This window comes from Notamacropus eugenii, chromosome 1, assembly GCF_028372415.1.
Source record: "Notamacropus eugenii isolate mMacEug1 chromosome 1, mMacEug1.pri_v2, whole genome shotgun sequence".
Classification (NCBI taxonomy): Eukaryota; Metazoa; Chordata; class Mammalia; order Diprotodontia; family Macropodidae; genus Notamacropus; species Notamacropus eugenii.
Genome location: NC_092872.1, coordinates 385,231,759 through 385,256,094, shown reverse-complemented (window position 1 = coordinate 385,256,094; position 24,336 = coordinate 385,231,759). Strand labels below are relative to the sequence as shown.

The following is a 24,336-nucleotide window of genomic DNA, read 5'->3' as shown; positions in this document are numbered from 1 at the left end:
CCATTAGAATGAACAGACCTCAAATTGAGACCAAGAAATGGAAAAGGCACTTATAAGCAAATGAGACATACAAAATTTTGAAATCATCAGGTCCCCAGGGAATTTTTGAGCTAAATGGCAGCTTCATGCTTGAGTTTGCAGGTGGAAGTTTTAAAGGTGCCACTGCAAAGCCACACAACTCTCGCTGTACAATTTCTTTCATGAACAGTTATGTCCAAATCATATATGCTCTGTGGGTTTCTGCTGGAAATGTCTTCTTATTCTCATAATTGTAATGGAAAAAATGAATCTAGTAGTTGAGGAAATAGTCACTTTAACAGTAAATGTTTGGTCCCCTGGTGTTTCTATGACAGGTGTGGCTTTTTGTCATCATAGGAGACGCTGTTTCAATCAGTATACACTAAGGTCAATGGTGCATATATGGAGTAGTTGTTCAGCCATTTCAGTTGTGTCTGACTCTTTGTGATCCCATTTGGGGTTTTCTTGGCAAAGATACTACAGTAGTTTATTGTTTCATTCTCCAGTTCATTTTACAGGTGAGGAAACTGAGGTAAAAAAGGATTAAGTGATCTACTCAGGGTCATACAGTTGGTATCTGGGGCCTGATTTGAACTCAGACAGATGAGTCTTTCTGATTTCAGACTCAGAATTTTATTCACTGTGTCACCTAGCTGCCTTGCATATGTGTAGCAGAGGTACAGAAAATCTTTGTTGTTTTGCCTTGATTTAAGACAGACAAAAGCAAAACATAGGGAATAGAGGTGACTGTCTATTCTCACTAAAATTGTGTATTATTCTATAAAGAAACTATGCATTCCAAGAAAGGAAAAAATATGTGTATATAGTGCCTTCCCTTCTCTCTGATAATAAAAAGGTAGCATAAGGTAGGGTAAAACAGGCTGCTGAAGAAGCTCACTACCTGGGCACATGAATGGATGTTTATAATGCACACAAAATATGAAATGATTACATATTAAGGTTCACGACTACTTTAATTATTGTACGATTTATTAATAGCATGTCACATTGATATTACACTTTACATTAAAAATGAAAAAGACCTAAACCTTAGCTTGCATATCCATAAAATAAAGGAGATCAACTAGTTGATAGCTGATTCCTTCTAGCCCTAAATTTTGTGACCCTATTATTTTGATAGATAATAATAACTCATGATACCTTAACACTTTACCTTATAGAAAGGGCTTTTTTTTTAAACAAAAGCACTTTATCATTTCTTCCTTTGTAATATCTCTTGTATCCTCCCCTTGCTTTGCCCTGACACTTCTACCACTGAGGTGGAATACCTTAAATAACTCATGCCTAGATTATTTGCAATAGCCTGCTGATTGATCTACCTGCCTCAAGCCCCATTCCACTGGCTTCATCCTTCACTTGGCAAGTTAATCTTCCTAAAGCCCAAGTTTCACCTTGTCATCTCCTTATTCAATAAACTCTAGTAGCTCTCTATTGCTCATAGATTCAACAGTAAAGTCTTTTAAAATCCTCTATCACCTGGTACTACCTTTCTAACTTTCCAGGCTTCTTCCACACTGTTGCCACCCTCACCACCCCCCCACCCCATCACACACATACAAGCACACATACCAGAATATCCTCTGACACTTCCCCTCCTGTTTGTTGTTGTTCACATGTAACACTCTTACTCTGGGCATTTTGATTGGCTGTCTTCCATACTGGAACCTTCTTGAGTCTATCTCTCAGCTTCTCTGACTTTCTTCAAGGCTCAGCTAAAATCCTACCTTCTACAAGAAACCTTTTTTTCCCATATTTCTCTTAATCTTAATGCCTTCCCTCTGAGATTATCTTCAATTTATGTCTTATATCCACTGTGTTCATAGTTGTTTATATATTGTCTCTTCTATTAGACTTCACTCTCCTTAAGAATCAGGACTCTTTCTGCCTTTTCTTGGGTCCCCAGAGCTTAGCACAGTGCCTGTCACATAGTAAGCCCTTAAAAAAATTCTTATTGACTTGATTCTACCAATGTATGATCAATATAGGAATGTGTTTTGTTTAACTAGTTTATTTTTTACATGGGTTTTCTCTCCCCCTCCTATCTGCCTTCCCCTTACCCCAGGGCAATAGAGAGGAGGGAAATAAAATAAATGCATTTTAGTTGAAAAATAAAATAAAATTTAATTTAAAAATCTTTATCCCTGACCCCAAGAACTCACATTCTACTGGGACAGACAGTACCAAAATGAATGCCATCACCTCTAGTTTTTCACCAGCTATAACTACATGTACTTATAAGAAAAGCTGTACATTATCTGTCCCATCTTATAGATGAGAAAACTGAAAGTATGTGACTTGCCTGTGATTATATCACACACTAGTGTCTCCTGAGTTTGAGTCCAAGCCACCACTGTACTGTGATTTCTTATAACAACCCAGTGTAGTAGATATTGCTACCATCCCCATTTTATTGATGAGAAAATTGAGGCTTAGAGCTGTTAAGAAATCTTCTCAGGGTGGAGCCAAGATGATGGAGTAGAAGCAGGGACCTGCTACAGCTCTGCCTCCAAACTCCTAAAATAACCTGTAAAAAATTACTCTAAATAAATTCTAGAGCAGCAGAAGCCACAAAATGATAGACTGAAGCAAATTTCCACTCCAAGACAATCTTGAACGTCAATAGGAAGGGTCTATTACATCAGGCTGGAAGTAGAGCACAGTTCCTGCAGATGGAGGTAGAGTAGGCCTTAGGGGACTGAATTACTGGCAGTGGCTGCAATTTCCAGATTTTTCAACCCCAAAATGCCAAAGACAGTTTTGAATTATTTTTACATTCAACTAGGAAATAAGCTATATAGGCAATGGGGTATAGAAATCTATCTTGCCCTATAGGAAAATTGAAGGGAAAGGGATGGGAGAGTGATAGAAGGGAGGGCAGATTGGAGGAAAGGATAATCAAAGTACACACTGTCCTGGGGTGGGGGGAAAGCAGAAATGGGGAGAAAAATTAAAATTCAAAATTTTGTGGAGGTGAATGTTGAAACTGAAAATAAGTAAATTTTTTAAAAAAGAAATTTTCTCAAGGTCACATAGAAAGTAAGTGACATTTATCAGATTTTCTAACTCCAAAGCTAATACTCATTTCACTAACTTCACAAAGTACCATCACAAACTTAGTGAAGATTGCTTACAGATCTATATACGATTCTCTGCTTCTTCCTGCCCTCCTACAAATCTCCCTTCACCTCATGTGATCCCTCCCACATACATACACAAAACTCTGGAAACACATCTTTTTATTTATATTATGCATTCTTTTCTGTAGCACGTTGCACCCCCAAGTTCTATGTTTCTGGATGTGACTGCAATTTCCTGACAGTTTCAAGTCACTTGGCAAGCTGTATGTTCCCCCACTCAGTGGATAGCAGGCTCTACTCCCCCAGGAGGGCTCAGCCTCATCAGCTGCATTGCCTAGCCAGGGGTCAGGAAACTTTCCTTGACTTCCAAAACAGAAGAGAGCCAGTAGGGGCTTCCAAATGGAAAAAAAATAATCAAAAACTATATTGCAGGAAACCATTTCCCCAAATGCCAAAGGGATTTTAATAAAAAGTCCAGGAACATAGGTAGTGGGAGGAAAAATTAGAGAGGTATGTTGGGTCCATGTTGTAAATGGGAGGTCAGTTTAAAAATGTTATTAAGTATACTCTCTGTAGCAGCGATTCTGTGAAAAGTCTCTAATAGCCACCTAGGGCAGCAGAGGGGCAGAGGGGCAGTTAGGCCTGCCTATAAAAACCATGGGCTGATGGCTATATCCAGAACCCTGGCACTGAGACAGAAGTCACCCATTCACTCACTCACCCCCAAGAAGCAATTTCTCCCTTAAGTACTTCTCAACATGGAAATCTCCAGCCTTCTCATGTGACTGCTCTGCCTTCAGCTCTTCTCACTCAACTCAAATTAAGTCAAAGTAGTTTCTTTACTCCAGAGGAAACAGCAACCCTCAGTTTTTTCTACAGGCTGCTGAAATAAGCCCATGGACCTTACAATGAAAGGGGCAAAAGAAAGACATGAAGCAAAACCACTTTGAGATTTTTTCCTAGAACTCCTCACTTCTCCTCTATGGTCTAACAAATTTCTAATTTGACATATAAATGTTCTTCTCTAGCAGTCTTTTACTCACCCAGTTTTATTATGCTACGGCTGAAACTCTCCAGCAAAACCTCCAAAGGTTAACAGACCAGTCCAGAAAGCAGGAGTGCCCTCTCCTCCACGCTGTGAATCTTAATATCCTCCTTACAACAAGTGGGCTATTTTTATACCCGTTAGCAGCCAGCAATCAGCAATATCTCAGGCACAGTATAAAATATGACAGGGACAGAGGAAAGGGGCAGTAGTAACACCACTTATCCAAGAGCCGACCCAACGTTAATAATTCCAGTTCATATTGTGATGAAAGGGAAGAGACTAGGGGGTAGGCATCATTAAAGCAAAAAGAGCTCTGAAAGCTGGAAGGGGACCTTTAATATTCTGGCATTGTAAAAAGGGTACAGGATGCCCCAAGAGGCAGCTATAGTGTGCAGAGTCCTGGTTTGATTATCATCTTTGCAACCTTCTAATTTGGTGACATTATACAATTCACTTTCCTCCAGGATCAAACATAAAATCCAGTTTGTCATTTAAAACCTTTTACAACTTGTCCGCTTCCTTTTAGTCTTCACACCCCTTCTCATACTCTATAATCAATCAATACTGGCCTTCTTGTTCTCTGCCAATGACACTCCATCTCCCAGGTGGCTCTCTTTTCACTAGATTGGGGTACTTTCACTTCTTACCTCTGCCTCATTGCATCTCTTTAAGACTGATCTCAAATATTACCTTTGGCAAGAAGTCTTACCTGTACCCCTTCCCTGCCTCTCCCCTCACTCTAACACCTGCCTTCTGGAGGGATTACTTCCCAGATACACTGTGTCTATGTAATTATAGGTGCGACTATGTGTGTAAGCATTGTGGTTATTCAATAGCATCCAAATCTTTGTGACACCATTTAGGGTTTTCTAGGCAAAGATAATGGAGTAGTTTGCCATTTCCTTCTCCAGCTCATTTTACATATGAGGAAACTGAGGCAAACAGGGTTAAGTGACTTACCCAGCTAGTAAGTGTCTGACACCAGATTTGAATTCAGGAAGATGTATCTTTCTGACTTCAAGCCCAGTACTCTATCTACTGTGCCACCCACATGTGTATATAAATACATATATACATACATATATCTATATGCACATTTAGATAAATATAGAGAGATACATCTATAGATACATATAAATATAGATGTACATGATATATAGATAACGTGGACAAGGATATATAGAGATAGAAATAAAATTATCAATTAATATATTTATACCTACAGATATATATGTACATAAGGAAAAGCAATATAGAGACAGATGAACAGAGATAGAGACATAAACACATATCCATATATAGATAGATCTATTAATAAATCTTTCTATCAATAGATCTATATTTAGTACGGACATATCTATCTTAACATCTCTATTTCTATCCATCCATAAATATCTGTCTATTGATAGAGATTTTAGGTAGACAGATCTATAGGTGGATTTATATATTGGCAGATATATATATATATCCATATATATGGATGAATAAAGATAAATCTGTGTGTATGTGTGTTTCTCTCTCTGTCTCTATATTTATCTGTCTCTGACTTTCTCCATCTTTCTTTGTGTCTCTCTGTCTCTGTGTCCATCCCTCTGTCTGTGTCTATCTCTGTCTCTCTCCCCTCCCCCTACCCCAACAAAGTTGTTATCATGTTGCCTCTCCCATTAGTGTGTGTGAACTCCTTGAGGTCAGGGACCCTGTTTTTGCCATATTTGTATCCATAAGATTTGGCTCAGAACTTGACATTTAATAAATGCTTATTGACTAACCGCTTGATTTATCTTCTTCAAGTCTGAGTGGCCTAATCTATGAAAAGGGGAGTAATGATGCTCATAAAGACATAACCCTTAGGTTATTAGGATGAAATCATTTTGTAAGTCTGAAAGCACCAGGCAATTTTGTTGGAATTATTATATTCCTGGAGTGATTTTAAATTTTTCTAAGTTCTTTCATACCCATTCATTTTATTTGACCCTAGGTTCAGGTTCTGCCTCTACCACACTGGATGTATGATCCCAGGTAAGTCACTTAACTTCTTAGTGTCCCAGGGAATTCTCAAGACCTTTGTTAAAGGGAGTTTCTAAATCAGCAGTTTCCTATACTGGAAAAAAATTAAAAAGAATAAAGAAATCTCATTTGACCCTTAAAGCAGCTGTTTGAGATAGTCATGGCAGGTGATATTAGTCCTACTTGACAGATGAGAAAAGTGAAATTTAAACTTAAGTAACTTATATTCAAGGTCAGGCAACTGGTTAAATGCCATGCTATGGCTAGAACGCACGTCTCCTACCTCCAAGTCCATGAAACTGTAGACCTGTGTAACATTGGAAGAATAGTTACATCCCAGTAATTTAGACTAATTGTGGAAGGTATTCTGAATGAGAGAAGTAAAAATTACGGTCATTTTTAAAAAGTAATGCAATGGTACCATTAAGCCTATGCCCAAAAGAAATTAAAGACCCATATGGATAAAATATTTTTACCAACTCTCTTTATGGCAACGTAGATCTAGAAACTGGAGATGAGGATGGAAGGCGAGTGCTCATCAATTAGGCAATGGTGCTAGATCACTTCTAGTATATGAGTGTAATGGAATACCACTGTGCCATAAGAATATAAAAAGGACAATTTCAGTGAAATATGGGAAGATTCATGAACTGATATGAAGTGAGCAGAACCAGGAGGACAATTTTGTGCAATAATAACAATATTGTCAAAATGAACAATTTTGAAAGACTTAAGAACTCTAATAAATGTAATGACCAACCACAGTTCCAGAAGATGGATGAAGAACACTGCTACCATCTCTTGAGGGAGAAGTGATGAATTCAAGACGAAGAATGGAAAACTTGTGACCAATATAAGAATTTATTTTTATTGACTACATATTTATTACAAGACTTTTATTTTCCTTTTTTTCTTTCCCAACTGAAGGAGAGGGAGAGTAAAAAATATTTAATTTAGAAATAATGAAAATTAAAGTAATGCAATATCATTCATTATATGTACAAAAGAGTGAAACTAACCAACTTCTCCTTAGTAGTAACCTTCAGACTTATTTTTAATAATACATCATTTGCAATTAGCATATTATATGTCTTTCTAAAGTACTTGTATGTGGTCTATATTCTTAAACTAACCATGACTTCTGCCATGTTACTGGCATTATGTTTAACAACCTCTTTTTCAAATATATTCCAAATGTGAACTCTGTTCACACCACAGATTCTGGATTAGTGAGAGAAATAATACTCCCATCTTGTATCATGAATTTGGATATAGATATTATGTAAGAACAAAGATTAAAACAAAGTTACTGCCTTTTCTGAAGCAAACTTTCAGAGCACCAGTCATCAGAAAGCCTGAGGGGGAAATGAGAGACAGTAGGACATAGGACAATATAAAAGACTTAATAAAACTCATGGCTTTATGATTTGCCTCTGAGGAAAGGACTGGCTGAAGTAGTATATTTTGATTTTAATCACATTGCACAGTGGTGTTAAGCTCTTAAGGAATAGACAACCTTCAGGTAACCACAGAAAATCACAGGTTAACATTGTCTATGTTGTATTCTTATTTATCTTGCTAAATATTTACCAATGACATTTTGATCTGGTTCTGGTGGCACCTTTGCATAAAATGACCAATTAAAATATCCCTTGAGGATCTTTTTGAGCAAATTGGCCAAGTACTGGCCAAAGAGAGAAAAATACCATGCATATTCATGCATAGCAAAACTAACAATGACAGGTAGTGAAGTGGATAGAATACTGGGCTTAGATGAGGAAGATTCACGAGTCAGATCCAGCCTCAGATACTTACTAGCTATTGACCCTGGGTAAGTCACTTGACTGTTTCCCTTTGTTCCTTAAAACAATCTGGAGAAGGAAATGGTAAACCACTCCAGTATCTTTGCCAAGAAAACCCCAAATGAGATCACAGACACAAATGAAAAATGAAAATGACAAAGCCAAAAATATTTAAAGCTTGATAGGGCCTGAAATTCTGCTGTAGACTCAGGGTTCCAGTGTTAAAAACCTCAGACCTAGTGGGTTGTACTTTATTAATCAATATGATGAGAACAGAGTCCTTTTGACTCCAAGACCTAGAGCTCAATTCTTATAGAGGCCAGTTAGTTTTGTTTTATCCCATGATTGTGGAAGGCCCTGCTAGAGACATATTAAAACAAATGTTGTTGGGCATAAGAAAGGGAAGCAGATGAGGGGAGTGGAGAATGACTCCTTGCAGTTCTTCTCCTATACCTGAAAAACAATTCCCAATGTGTATCCTACATGAAAATTAAATTATAGGGTCATCATTGACGGCAAATGATCCTACAACCATACATGGCCTGACCTGACACAAATAGAGCACTTAGTCTTACTATATCCTCATCACAACAACTGACATTAAAATGACATCTGGGCCTTAGTTTTTAAAATGCTTTACTTAGCATTATCTCAAATAAGACACATAGTGGTCTTAGGGTAGTAGTTGCCCTATGATCCCCATTTTATAGATGAGAAAACTGAGACTCAGAGAGTTAAAGTAACCCCCAAAATACACAGATAGGAAACTGTGTATCCCAAAAATCACAGATAGTGAGAATTAGAATTGGTATTTGAACCCAGATCTCCCTGACTTCATACAATATTCTATCCAGACACTGCTTTCTCACATCCCTTAGGGCTCTCTTCCATCAAGAAAATGGAACCAAATTCTAGCCCTGGATACATGCTCAATTCCCATGGAAAACAGAGCCTGAATTCACTGACTTATCAACAAGGAAATTTCAACAGCGTTATACTGCAGCAAGTTCAATATCCAGTTCGTTTTAGGTATGACTTTTGTTTTACTTTTTTCCTTTAAAGTTTTACCCCCATCACTTTTTCTCTCCTTGGATCCCAAATGACTTGTCTTCACTTGTAAGCAATGGCCTTTTTCCATTTTTAAGCAGAGTCTCCAAAGTGTCCCAAATAGCAAGTACCCAGGATGATTCTCCACCCATGCCATAAGGTGCCCTAAATATTCTTTTCCCTCTTGTGATCTGATGCCTCAGAAGGTCAAAAGCAAAATAAATTTAGCCCAGGAAGTCAAATGTACAGGATTCTATCAGCTGAGTTACTCTAGTGCCTGATTAAAGAGGCCTGGGGACAGGAAGACTGCTCTATTGATTCCAAGTAAGAGAAATCACACTGGCTTTCAGGGATTTGACAATGTGCTGTGACAGGAATTTCCATGTTGTCAAAATCTCTTTCTGTCTCCAATCTTAGCATTGTTTCCTATTGACTTGGAAGAAAAATGAGTTCAGATCTACCTCAGTTAATGCCTTTGTTCCTCCCTCAATGAAGATGATGCCATACTATAAATATATTCCACAACCCCAAGCAATTGATTTTATCTCTACTTGTACCAAGCTGTGGTGTGCTAAGGAAATAGGGAACAGAGATCCATAACTACAGAAGGTAAATGGCTAGAATTAAGGAAAATGTAGAATGCCTCTGTGATAGGGCAGAGTTAAGAGGAAAGGATGCTAGTAAGGACCTTGGGAGATACACAGGCTCCCCTCTCAAATCAAATCTAGCAGCCCCCTTTTCCCTGCAAGCCCAAGCTGATGCCCACAATGGAAAGAAGTCACTCCTCAGTATCTATTTACTGAATCAGTACCACAGAATTTAGGGTTTAAAAGGGACTTCATATGTCATCTAATAGAACTTGGATGTAAATAAGAATTCTTTCTACAACACATAGAAGACATGGTCATTGAGTTAAGATTTCCAGGGAAGGAGGGGAAGAAGGGAGGGAGAGGGAAGAATGAGAAGAAATGAAGAAGGGAGGAAGAAAAAGGAAGGAAGGAAGGAAAAAAAGAGGGAGGAAGGAAACAAGTACATATTAAAATGCCTGCTATTTGTCAGCCACTGTCCTAAACGCTTTGCAGATATCCCATTTGATTCTCATAAGAATCTCATTAGGTAGGTACTAGAAGTAGGTTCCCATTTTATAGTTGAGGAAATTGAGGGAGAAAGGTTAAGTGACTTGCCTAAGGTCCCACAGCTGGTAAGAGTCTGAGCGTAGATTTGAAATCAGGGCTTCTTTACTCCAGGACTGGTGCCTCATCCACTGGATCATCTAGCTGCCTCATCAGACAGACAGGGAGCCTACTACCTCCAGAGGGAACTTATTCAACTTTTCAATATTGTTAGGATTTTTATTTTAAATCAAGTCTAATTCACTCTTAGAAATTTCACTTATTGCCTTGCTAGTGAGAACTATCCAATCTCACTTCTGTACAGGACAGCCCTTCAGATATTTGAAAATAACTATCATTCAGCACCTCGTAATCCTTACCATGCTTTCCCTTCTTTAGGACAAACACTTCCAGTTCCTTCAACCCATTCTCAGGTATTATTATCTTGAAGCCTTCCCTTGTCCTACTCATCGTCCTTAGTATGCTGTCCTCTGTCAAGGGCCTTAGAGAAATTTAAAAGTTATATAAAATTCCAGGGAAAAAGCATACCCAACTAGGGGTATTAGAGAAAGCTACCTTTGAGTCAGGCCTTAAAAAATGAGAGGGAATACAGCAGGCAAAGAAGGGGAAGAAAATATTATGGAATAAGTTTAAATAAAATCAGATTGGTGCAAAAATATAGAGAGAAGAGAGAATGGTCCCAATTTGACTGGAGTGCTGCATATGTGAAGGAGACTATAAAATAATTCTGGAAATATACATTTTTAGAGCTGTTGGGGTCAATATTTCATGTAATATTATTTTTTGTGGATTTCCTTGGTCCCACACTTGATTTTAAATCTCTTAAGGTCATGAACTATATATAATTTATCCACATGTGTCTTTCAGCACCTAGTAGAGTGTCTTTCAGAGGCAATTTCTTTTTTTTTAATTTCTTTTTAGTTTTCAAAATTCACTTTTATAAGATTTTGAGTTTTAATTTTCCCCCCTCCCCAAAATAGCAAGTGATCTGACATAGGTTATACATGTATGGTTGGTTGTTGTCTTTCGTATTCAAAGAGGACCAAAATGACATCACCATTATAAAGTGAAATTTCAGTGTGTCCAACTGTGGCTGATCAGACCAATACGAGCTCAGAATGCTCTTCCACAGGTTGGGCACAGATAGTCTGTGTGAATATTTGGGGTGGATATCCCAAATTTGTGCATCTTGCCTTCACTTTGTGCTTTCTCAATTCTGCTTTGCTCATAGAGCACAGAACCTTTTCTTATGTGGGCACGCCATGCTGAATGATCCTGTGCCAGTATCTCCCATATTGCACAGTCAAATCCAAAGTTCTTGAGAGAGATCTTGAGAGTGTCCTTGTATCGTTTCTTCTGGCCACCATATGATCGTCTGCCCCATGCAAATTCTCCATAAAATAGTCTTTTTGGAAAGCATACATTTTACATTCAAACAACATGGCCAGCCCATCAGAGTTGCACTCTCTGAAGCATAGTTTGAATACTTAGCAGTTCAGCTCAAGCAAGGACTTCAGTGTCTGGTACCTTATCATGCCCAGTGATTCTCAGAATCTTCTTAAGACAGTTCAAATGGAAGCAATTCAGTTTCCTGGCATGGTCCTGATAGACTGTCCATATTTCACAAGCATATAACAATGAGGTCAGCACAATGGATCTGTAGAACTTCAGTTTGGTAATCAGTCTAATACCTCTTCTCTCCTAAGCCTTTCTTCAGAGCCTCCCAAACACTGAGCTAGCTCTGGTTATGAATGTATCAACCTCATTGTCAATGTGTACATCCCTGGAAAGTACACTACCAAGGTAAGTGAACTTATCCACAGCATTCAGAACTTCTCCATTTGTTGTAACCGATGGTTCCACATATGGATGGTGTGGTGGTGGCTGATGGAGCACCTGTGTTTTTTTGGTATTAATTATTAGACCAAAATTAGCACAGGCAACAGAGAATTGATCCATATATATGGCTATACATGTACCATCATATTAAACACATTTCCACATTAGTCATGTTGTGAAAGAACAATCAGGACAAAAGGGGAAAGAAAAAAAGAAACAAAGAGAGAGAAAATAGTGTGCTTCAATCTGCATTCAGTCTCCATAGTTTTTTCTCTGGATGTGGATAACATTTTCCATCATGTCTTTTGGAATAGTCTTAGATCTCTGCACTGCTGAGGAAAGCTAAGTCTATCCAAGCTGGTCATTGCACAATCAGAGGGTATTTCTTAAAATACTTCTGTGAGAAGAATATCATTAGTGAAGTTGTTTCTTCCTTCTCGCCTTTATAGAGGGTCTTTGGGAGTCATATACGGTGACCATCCCTCTGAAGATGAGCCCTCCAAGACTAGGATGATGAGTCTTGATAGTGTAAAGTGGTCCAGTGATGATGGACACATAGTAAGCAACTTAGCCCCTACATGAAACCTTCTTAATTTAGTAGCATCTTCAAGCTCTCTGGTCCCACTGACAAAGTGCCCCCAAAACCCAGGGTGACTTACATGTCATAATAAGATATTAATTTATGATTGTAGAAGGAGCTTGCCAATGCTGTATTGGGCATCTAGTAATTTTTTTCGGTTGATGAATGAATGTTTCATGTTTGCCATGAATTAGAGAATCTTCAAGGAATCCTATGTCAGGAAGAAGAAATGTTCTGGTGATGGGACAAAAGTCAGAAATGTTATGTGAACAATCAGGGTGTTCCTCTGGAACTCTCCCAATGTGAGGTGAAAATGCAGAAGTATCCAACATTTTAAGTGGACCCCATGTGGTAGACATTTGGGAGGAAGTAGGTGGACAAAGGAGATGCAGTACATGTAGGCATGATGGGTGGCAATTTCTAACATTGAGGGGAACTTACAGCCATGATGTCATCAAAGTTTGATTTGAATATTTGAGTAATGAATGAATGATCAGTGTATCTTTAAAGGTTTTATATGAAGGAGGCTCTTAACATACTGATGTTATTATTCAGTGACCCTTACTGACATTTAAGGATAATACAGTAGGATTTAGAAGTAAAAAAGACCATGAAAAACATCAAATCCAACACCCTATTTTATAGATGAGGAAAGTGAGGTCCAGAAACATTAAGAGACTAGTTAGTTAGTTGTCCTTCATTCTTGAAGGGGACCAAAATGACATCACTATGCTTGGGTCAAGGTACAGCATGTCTGACTGCCTGATCAGACCACATGAGCTCAGATTGCTCTACCACAAATCAGATACAAATAGTCCGTATAAACATTTGGAGTAAGATGTCTCTAAATTTGCACACCTCATTTCTTTTGAGGGGCTTCTTTGGTGTGGTCATGGCATGCTGGGTGGTCCTGTGCCAATAAGAGACTAGTATAAGGTCACACAAGTAGTAAATAGATGAACCAGTATTTGAACTAGGTCCTCTGATGCCACATTCATCATCTTTCTCCTGTCCTTTGCTGCCAAAGAAAGAAATATTTACCTTTATTACACCAATTTATTTGATTTCTCTGAACCTCTACATTATGCAATCAACCTTAAAGAGAGATTCTCTGTCATCTCCCCTCCACCAGGACCTCAGAATCATTCATTTAAGTGAATACATTTTTCTACCTTGTAAAGAATATCCCTTTACAAGAATTTTACTGTCTACAGGTTTTTCTTTATTTAGTCAAGCAGAAGTCCCTGCCTGGGCCTCTGTCACATCTAGTAGGCTAAGTTTAGACTGAACTAGGGACAAGCTGGAATCCACAGTGTTCTCTGCAAGGTAGCCTTTATGCCATTGCTATTTATAAAAAGGATATTTAATATGTGAGGGAGGGGCGGGTCTTGAGTTGGAGAGATGGATTATTCTCCAATTTTAAAATGTCAGGAAGAGACACCTCTCCCCCAAAACAAAAATTCTTGCTTATTCTTTTAATAATACATGAAATTCTTAGGTTTGACCATCATTATTTTCATGGCTTATTCGAATGAAAATGCATGAAGCTTTATCAGTCATTTATGCCTAAACTATCTGGGGTTTACCTGATCCTTTCCAGGGAGTATGTTTTGGTAGGGGGCAGGATGAAGGCACCATGATACTGTTTCTAAGGAGGAGCATGATTTGTCAAAAGAGGAAGACATAGCATAGCAATTAGAGAGATTTCGAAGTTTTGTCTTGCATCCAGCACTGTTGTGGAGCCAGTTCATACTGACTCTCCAGAACTGATTTTTAAAGTAAGAACACTTATACCTTAAAAAGAGGCAAGAGATGTTCTATGGACCATCTAAACTTGAGAAACTATTGGAGAAACTATCACAGGTTAAGTTTCAGTTTTGGAGAACAGGCTGTAAAAAATTACCAGCACACCCCTGTTAGACTTTTCCTGTCAATGGTGCTATGCAAGTTGCTATTTAAAATCATTAGTGTCCGATCATCTCCAAATTCCTACCCAATTGTGGAATTCTGAGAATTAGGGTGGGGAAGAACAGTTGTTCAGTTATTTTTCAATTGTGTCTGCCTACCACATTTGGGGTTTTCTTGGCAACAATACTGGAATGGCTTTCAGTTTCCTTCTCCAGTTCATTTCATAAATGAGGAAACAGACTAATGGGATTAAGTGACTTGCCCAGTGTCACACAGTCAGTATGAGGCCAGATTCGAACTCAGAAAGATGAGTATTCCTGACTCCAGGTCTGGCCTGGCACTCTGCTGACTATGGCACATAGCTGCTAGAAGAAAACAGCAGGCTCAGAAAGCAGCCTCTTTCCTTATTGACTTTTCTACCTTGGTCTCCTTAGGATACTGGAAACAATCAAAACTCAACTTCTAACGATTAAGATGCTTTCAGGTTTATAACCAGCGAAAAGACATTTTGAAATCCCGAGTGATAAAGAAGGAAGTTCTATTATTTACCAAATAACAAAACTTCTGGATGAAACTTAAGATCTAAAAGCAAAAACAACAAGAAGACATATATCTGGGCAGAATGGAGTGAGACATTTGACGACTCTTCCTGTTTTGAACTGGAATTGGGATCACTCATGTGGCCAGGTCTTTGATGGTTATATCATAAAATGGTCTACCATGGGGGGAGGGGGATTGAAGCAAAACATTAAAGGAACAAATAGAAGTTTGTACCCATACATCTGTGACAATTGTAAAAGGACTGACAAGGAGAAATGAACTGCATGAGAAGAGAATGATAAACTAAGAAGGCAAAAACAAATCTATTTCAGTGTAAATAGAAGATGGAAAAAATTATTGCATTCCTCAAAAGGACAAATATCTATTATCACTCTCATATTTATTTGTATTAAGATACTACTATTATTACTACCACTACTACTGCTGCTAGTTTTTATTATGGCTAATATTTATATGGCACTTACTCTGTGCCAAGCACTTTTCAATGATTATCTAATTTGACTCTCAAAGAAACCCTCTGAGGTGGGCACCATTTTTATCCCCATTTTATAGATGAGGAAGCTGAAATAGAGGTTGTAACTTATCCAGGATCACACAGTTAGTCAGTGTTCGAGGTTAGATTTGAACTCAGGACTTCCTGATTCTAGTCCTGATGCTTTATCCACTGTGCCACTTAGCTCTACTCAATAAAAAAAATAAGGCAGTAATACTTGGTAACTATACAAAAGGCAGAAAGTCATAGTATATAGAGGCCCTTTCTCAGTGCCCAGGGTTCAAGTTTACCCTACACATACTCTACGTACTCTGTGGCTTTGTTTGCTAGTGTTCTCACTCAGTCATTTCAGTCATGTCTGACACTTCATGATCTCATCTGGAGTTATCTTGGCAAAGATGCTGGAGTGGTTTGCCATCTCCTTCTTCAGTTCATTTTATAGATTAAAAAAACTGAGGCAATAGGGTCAAGTGACTTGCCCAGGCTCACAGAGCTAGTATCTGAGACCAGATTTGAACTCAGAAAGATGTGTTTTCCTGAGTACAATCCTGGCACTCTGTCCACTGCACCATCCAGCAAGTGTGGCTCTAGGCAAGTCAGTTAATCTTTTTGTACCTGCAGAAGCTCTATAAGACTGTAAAACTGCAGAGTAGGTGCTGATTTGGGAGGGAATTTCCTCACTGGAAGTTCTCTATACCAATGAAATTATGGTCCAATTAAAAAAAAAATTGAAAACAACTATGTAGTGTTTTACATGCTTAAAAATACTTTCACAATATTTCACAGCAATTCTATAAAGTAGATAGAACAGAAATTATAGTTCTCATTTGCAGATAAAGAAACTGAGGAATGTGGGGGCATTAGGTCATTTGTTTAAAATTATATAACTCCCTAATGGTAGAGTTGGGACCATTATCTCACTTCTGCAGTCCTTGGGTCCTTTATCTTTTCTCCCTTCTCAGACTTCTCTTCTTAGCACCATGCCACACGAAGCACTCATAGTACATATGGCAATGAAATGTGATCCTTCAAACTTCCACACCCTTGGAGGGCAAGCATCCTATGCTTTCCTGCCCAAAAGGCAGCCTTAAAGCAATTGGCTCTGACCGATTGCTGTAATTCGCATCATCTTTCCTTCTGAAAAGCCCATTGCACATCTGGTATTCCTGTTATGAGTCTATTTGAATTTGTTTTAATTTGAGCTGCAGAGACAGACAGCAGCCTTTGGCCCATTCTCTAGGGCTGGACCAAAACACCAATCAGCCATATGTCCACTCCTTTGGCCACTGGAGCTTCCAAATGTGATGAATTCTGCATCCTAATTATTTTGCACAGTCTTCATTTGAATTGAGAAAATCTAGGGACCAATTTCACCCAAGTTGGGATGTGCTAAAAAAGGAGGGCAGTGCAATGATCCACCATCCATTTCTTTCCTGGACTGAAGCTAATGAAACACTCACTGCACTCACTGGCTCCAATCCGCACTTCTACACAGAGTTTTGACTGGGGCACTTTGCCAAATGTAAGTTTTCCCCATCAGCCAGCCCACTCTCATGTCTGATGCATCAGTTGGGAAGGAGATACCATAAAGCAATTGCTTATAGCAGAATTTATACAATCATCAAGCAAGGGACAACTGAAAAAGATCCTGTGTGATGACAGGAAGGAAACAAAAGAAACCAGAACCCATTCCTGATGGGATCAAATCTTCAGGCTAGTCTGAAGATGCATTCTTCCTTGAGCCTTCTATAAAAAATAGCATGGTCTTAGTGATGCTTAACTTCAGGCCAAACAAAACTTAAAAGAACATAAAGTTATGAATTTCACCACTTATTTCTCAACTAGAAGATAGTGGTACTCTATTAGCATTATATAGCATAGTAACATTAGTATGGTTCACCATCATGGTAAATATATTTTTAAAAAGAACAATGAAGGCTCTGATGTTTTATAGTATAGAAGTATGGGATTCAGGTTATGACCACCTAGTTTCAAAATCCAGCTTTACTATTGAATACCCTTATGATCTTGGGCATGTCACTTAATCTTTTTGGGACTCAGTTTTCACATATGCAAGCTTTAGAGTTTGGTTTGGATGACTTTCAAGGTCCCCTACAGCTCTAAATCTGTGATTCAATGATTTCAAGCATTCTCTTCCAGCTCTAGATGTTTGGATAATCTACCCAAAGAACAGGAGGAGACAGATACCCACCACTTGAATTTTGCAAAAGAAGTCAAGATGACCATCTATTAGGAATGTTATAGAGGAGACTAGCTTTGGGTAAAAAGTTGCACTGAATGATTTTTTTAATTAATATTTTTTTTCTATTACATATAAAAATTAACATTTTTTAAAAATTTGAATTCCAATTTCTATCCTTCTTTCTCTCCTTCTCCTCCTCCTTGAAAAGACAAGCAATTTGATATAGATTATACATATATAGTAATGCAAAACATATTTCCATATCAGTCATGTTATAAAAGAAAACAACTAAGAAAAAAGAAAAATTAAGTAAAAAAAAACAAACATGTATTGCTCTGCCTCTAGAATCCATATTCATTCTCTGGAGGTGGATAGCATTTTTCATCATGAGTCCTTGGGAACTGGTTGTCGTGGAAAATTGTTGAGAAAACCTAAGTTGTTATTCACAGTTGCTCATCATACAATATAGCTTTTACTGTGTACAGTGTTCTCGCAGTTCTGCTCATTTCACTCAGCCTCAGTTCATGTAAATCTCTCCAAGTTTTTCTGAGAGCATCCTGCTCATCATTACTTATAGCACAAAGGTATTCCATCACAATCATATACTGCAACTTGTTCAGTCATTCCCCAATGGATAGCTATCTTCTCAGTGTCTGATTCTTTGCCACCACAAAAAGAGCTGCTATAAATTTTTTTGTACACATGTGTAATATTTTTTTTTTTATCTCTTTGGAATATAGACCTAGAAGTGGTATTGCTAAATCAAAGGGTATGCATGGTTTTATAATCCTTTGGATATATATCCAAATTGCTCTATGGAAAAGTTGAACTCCAGAAACAATAACTTAGTGTATCAATTACTCCATATCATTTTCAACATTTATCATTTTTATTTTTTGTCATATTATCTAATCTAATAGGTTTGAGTTGATACCACAGAGATGTTTTAACTAGTATTTCTTTAATTAACAGTGAATCAAAATATTTTTCATATGACTAGAGATAGCTTTTTTTGTTTTGCCTGAAAACTGTCTATTCACATCCTTTAGCTATTTATCAATTGTGGAATGAAATGAATTCTTATAAATTGGATACAGTTCTCTATATATTTGAGAAATGAGGTCTTTATCAGAGAACATGTAAACAACATCACAATTATGATTGTTGTATATTTTCTCTATTTCCCCCTTTTAAAAATTATCCTATCTCTTTCCTTCCTTTTACTCTGTCCATCCTCAAAAGTGCTTTGCCTTTGACTACCATATCCCCCAATGCATTCTCCTTTTTATTAGCCCTTTCTTTCTCTTATCCTACTTTCCTAAAGGATAGGTTAGATTTCTATACCCAATTAAGTGTATATATTATTCTCTCTTAGAACCATTTCCCCTTTGAACATTCCCCTTTACCTCAAAAATCTTCCCCTCTATTTGTAAAAGCTATTTCATGCCCCTTTTATGTGAGAGAATTTATCCCATTCTACCTCTTTCTTCCCCTTCTCCACGTGTATTCCTCTTTCTTATCCCTTAATTTTATTTTTAGATACCATCTCATCATTGTCAACTTACCCCTGTGCCCTGTGCCTATGTAATACCACACTTAACTGCCTTAATAACAACTCTGAAGAGGTACAAGTCTCATCTTACCATATAGGAATGTAAATAGATTAGCCTTATTGAATTCCTTATGATTTTCCCTTTCTGTTTACCTTTTTATGGTACTCTGTAATAACAATTTAAAGGAAAAGACCTTTCTCATTCATTAATAAGTCCATGTGACCTGCTTGAATCATCTTGATGCCTAAGACATGTGTTGGGAGGAGCTTGCTGAACAGGTGGAACAGAAAGGGTGGAGCAGAAAGGGTGGAACAGAACTGGGAGGAAGTGAGTGAACCTGGTCAAGACAGAGGGGAGAGGACACAGACATGGCAAAGCTCAGGCTTGTGGGTGTGTGCTTGTGAGAAAACCCTGGCAGAGCCAGGAGGCTTGGGAATGGCTTTGCCCCCTGCAGTGATCATGTTTATTAGCTTCTTGGTCATCATGAAAGATTTTTATCCTAGTTCTGGGATTTGGATTTCTGATATCTAAATAAATGTTTTTCTTCTATCTTCTATATGGAGAGTCTTTTATACTTTGCGATTGAGAACTATGCTGGCATATTCATAGTCACCACCAGTCCTGTGAATATTGCCATGGTGATGCATTTGGTGTCAGGAACAGGATCATAGGGTATAACATCTCTATTTGGAGGCAGAAAGGATTTAGAGGAAGAAACTAGTATCCTAGGTTGGGATGATTTAACGTTTTCATTGCTAGCCAGAGAATGGTCCAAAAGCATGGGAACCTGCGAAAACTGCAAAGCAAGTTACAGGAGGGGATACCTGGAGATCTGGAAAGGTGTTTGCAAGGAATACCAATAAGACTAGAAATGAGTTGTCAGAGATAAGTAGGAGAGGCTGAATTTTATTAACAGGCTACCCTATTATGAATAAAAACAGAGACAAGCTGCTTAAGGAAAAAAAATTCAGATAGAAAAAGAGTTAGCTAGTTTGCCTGGGAATTCTCAGCCTTAGGGCTTGCCGTTACAAGAGCATTGGGGTGTGTGTGTCTCAGGCGGAAGGAAAGGCTATTCATTTAGCTCAGAAGAAGCTGAAGGCTGACAAAAGAAGTGCATATATGACCTATGTACAGACCCAGCCTAGTTGCCACAGCTATCAAAGAAGTGAAATAATTTTAGAGGGAGAAGTATCTCATGCAGAAGCACACCCAATAGTGAGGCAGAAACCAGAGAACCTAGGAGGTAACACAGTGTTTAGGGAAATAATTGAGGATTTTACTCAGCAGGAAGTCACAGATATTTTGAGTGGGTTTACCCAAAGGATGGGAGAATCGTTAATATCTTAGATGGTGAGAATTGGTAATGAAGGAGTGAGATGAGTATCTATATATAGCATGAATTGCTTGAAATTTATATGTATTGGAATCTTTCTGTATAGCAAACTTTTAGAAATTACAATATGCAAGGAGGTAACAAGACAACTAATCTGTTAGCTTTGGCTGCAGAAGGCTCAGTAGGCAGTATCGTACTGACTCTATGTGTCCTAGTGGAGATAGACCCTGGTACCCATTTAGGGACCATATAAGAAAATTAAAGGAGGAAGTAATGAACACTGCTATGATGATCAGAAATGCAGATGCGTACTATGATGCTCCCTTTGCAGTTTATCAGAGGGATATAATAGTAAAGATGACTCTTCCTATTCACAAGCACTTAATTTTGACTCTAATAATTGAGGAAATAGGGCACCCTTTTTTGGAGGTGCTGGACAAGTGACTTAGGAGACTGGGGAAAAGACAAAATTCCTAGAGAGAGAAGAGTAAATAGCCAATGGATTCAACATCAGAATAAATTTATAAAGAAAGAATTATTTACTGCTCTGTTGAGAGAAGGGGGTAGATTTTGGAAGCATAGATGGTATTCCAACTAATGAACTATATGGAATGTACCAAGAAAAGGGACTTGATATTAGACAAAATAGAGAAGAACTACCCTTACAGATCCTCCTGAACTCTTGTATCCAAGTTTGTAGCCCCTTCAGAGAGAACAGGAAGTTGGCCAATCCCCAGCTCAGATTAAAGAAATACACAAATGGGATTACAGACCCCTTATGAGTTTGACCACATACTGGAAAAACAGATCAAATACTATAACTAGGGCATTAATAGATCCTGGGGTGGAGGCCTCCCTTATATATGGAAAACCTGATAAGTTTAAATGTGGAACTCCTATCACCATCACTGGACTTGGAGGGGCTGAAATATCAGCCAGACAAGTCAACTTAATAAGGAAAATTGGAAAACTACCTAAGAAAGAATATACCATGGTAATTGTGCCCATTTATGAATACATCATTGGAATAGATATATTGAGAGGTATGACTTTAAACTTACTTGAGGAGAGATACCAATTTGTAGTAAGGAAGATAGGAATTAATACAGTTTTAGTAGGTAAAATAAAAATCAACACAATCACTTTACTTGAAGCTTCTGAAGTGATGACTTTAAAGCAGGATTGTGTGCCAGGTGGGCAAGATGAAATTACCAATACAATAAAGGAATATGTTGCGGCACAAGTGTTAGTCCCTGCAACCACTCAATGGAATAATCCTGTCTGACCACTATGAAAGTCAGATGGGCCATGAAGGACGAGAGTAGATTATAAACATTTGAATAAGGTCACTCCTCCCTTGTATGCTACTGTTCCAGATACCATTTCCTTAATAGAAAAGATCCAGAAATATGATGGGACTTGGTACACAGTTATTGGTTTAGCCAATGCTTTCTTTACTATCCTAATAGATTTGAAACAATGGGACCAATTTGCTTTCAGTTGGCAGGGCTAACGATAACATGCTTGCCACAAGGATATTTGCATAGCCCCAGTATTTGTCATAGAATTGTGGCTGACATTTGGATGAATTAGAGCTACTTAATGTACAGCTTACCCACTACATAGATGACATTAGGATACAGGGAAAAACTGTAGAAGAAGGGGAGAAGAGTTTGACACTTTGAGCATATGAAAAACAAAGGGTGGGAGATTAACCTTGCAAAGATTCAAGGGCCAGTTCAAATCGAAAAGCTTTTGGGCACACAATGGAGTCAGGGGCTGTGAGAGATTCTCTTGCAAGTCCGATAAAAGATTCAGGATTTTCCTGTCCCTATCAATAAGAAGGAGGCCCAAAAGTTTATGGGATTATTTGGATATTGGCGACATCACATACCACATCTAGGATAAATTTTGAAAGCCTTATATAAAATTACTAGAAAAAAATAAATTTGACTGTGGATGTAAGCAGAGCAAAGCTTTTGAAGAAGCAAAGGCCACTATACAGTTGGTCCCAGAGTTATGGCTTATGTAAAGTGGCCCTGGTGGAATTACAAGTGACTGTGCAGGATAAATATGCAAGCTGGAGTTTATGGCAAAAACAACAAAGCTGAAATGTACCCTTAGGATTTTGGTCGAGGAAACTCCCTTCATCTGGAGTTCAATATACTCCTTGTGAAAAGCAGTAGTTAGCTGCATATTGGGCTGTGGTAGAGACTGAACAGGTGACTTTAGGCCATGAGGTAATATTAAGGCCTGGGATCTCAATTATAACCTGGGTAATGAGTAGTCCAACTTCTTATTGAATTGGACATGCACAGGAAGATAGCATAATTAAATGGAAATAGTGTATTCAAAATAGATATAAAACAGGCGAAAGTGGAGTTTCTGTTTTACATGAATCTATAGCAAACATAGATACTGAAGGAAATGATATACTCTCTGAACCAAAGCAACAGTTGTTACAGTTCTTAGTAAAATGGAATGAGGAATATGATGGATTGTGTGTTCGTCCTTCATTGCTGAAAAAGACCATGCCATCAGAGAAATAATGACATGACTTGCACTTGACTTTGTTTTGAGTAAGGGAGGGCTGTGCAGTTAACCAGCCTCACTTCTCCCCCAGAGCCATCTGAATCCAGTGACCTGATATTCCTCAGGATAACTGGAGATGATTCAGGATGAGGCAATTGGGGTTAAGTGACTTGCCCAAGGTCACACAGCTAGTGAGTGTTAAGTGTCTGAGGTGAGATTTAAACTCAGGTCCTCCTGAATCCTGCACTGGTGCTCTATCCACTGCACCACTTAGCTGCCCATGATGGATTGACTGAAGAATAAAAGAGACTTGCATGGTTTAATGATGGGAGAGCAAAATATTTGGTCCACAAAAGACATTAGAAAGCAGTAGCCTATAACCCATGTACCAGGTGGACTTTGGAAAGTACTAGAATAGGGAGAATTAGTTAATATGCTGAACTAATAGCACTAAATCAAGCTATCAAAACAGAGCAAGGAGGTCAGGGTCATATATTCACTGATTCATGGGCAGTAGCTAATGGGTTAGCTATATGGATGCCCATGCAGAAAAATCAAAATTGGGAAATTCATGGCAAACAAGTCTGGGGCAAAGAATTATGGGAAGATATATGAGACATGCTTTTGGTTCCTAATTTGTCAGTTTTTTATGTAGATGCTCATGTGACCCTCACCACATCAGAATGTGAGCACAATGCACATGCTGATCAACTAGCAAAGATTGCTACTCAAAGTATTGTCTCTACTCTGACACCAACTGATGATCCAGTACTAGAAAAATGGGTCCATCAAACAGCCAGCCATTTAGGAATCCAGGCCACACACCAGTGGGCACAAGACTGAGGCATAAATATGTCACATTCATTGTTAAAACAAGTAGCAGAAGAATGTCACACATGTCAGTTAGAAAAGGAATGCGCTGTTCCTTGGGTAGCAGCTGGAGAGATAGCAAGGGAAAAAGTACTAGCCCAAATTTGGAAAACAGATTATACTGAACCTCTACTTCAAGATAAAGGGTGCAAATTTATATGTACTTGTATTGATACCCATTTAAGTATACTAGGGGTTTGTCCCTATAAGAATGTGACCCAGAAAAACAACTTTAGATATCATAAGTCTATATAATGGAACCCCAATGCAGGTTCAAAGTGACAATGGATCACATTTCAAAGGTAATGAAA

General features: G+C 38.2%; 1 protein-coding gene across 3 annotated transcripts in view; it reads right to left on the bottom strand.

Moving 5' to 3' along the window:
• Positions 1–24,336, bottom strand: part of SGCD (sarcoglycan delta) — a 1,338,077-nt gene that overhangs the window by 504,488 nt on the left and 809,253 nt on the right. The window contains exon 1 of one of the 3 annotated variants that reach the window (XM_072630832.1): positions 4,160–4,264. The exons of the other annotated variants lie outside the window; for them this stretch is intronic. The gene's annotated coding sequence lies outside the window, so the exon portion shown is untranslated. Of the gene's footprint in view, positions 1–4,159; positions 4,265–24,336 lie in introns of those variants that run through there. 3 annotated transcript variants of the gene reach the window in all.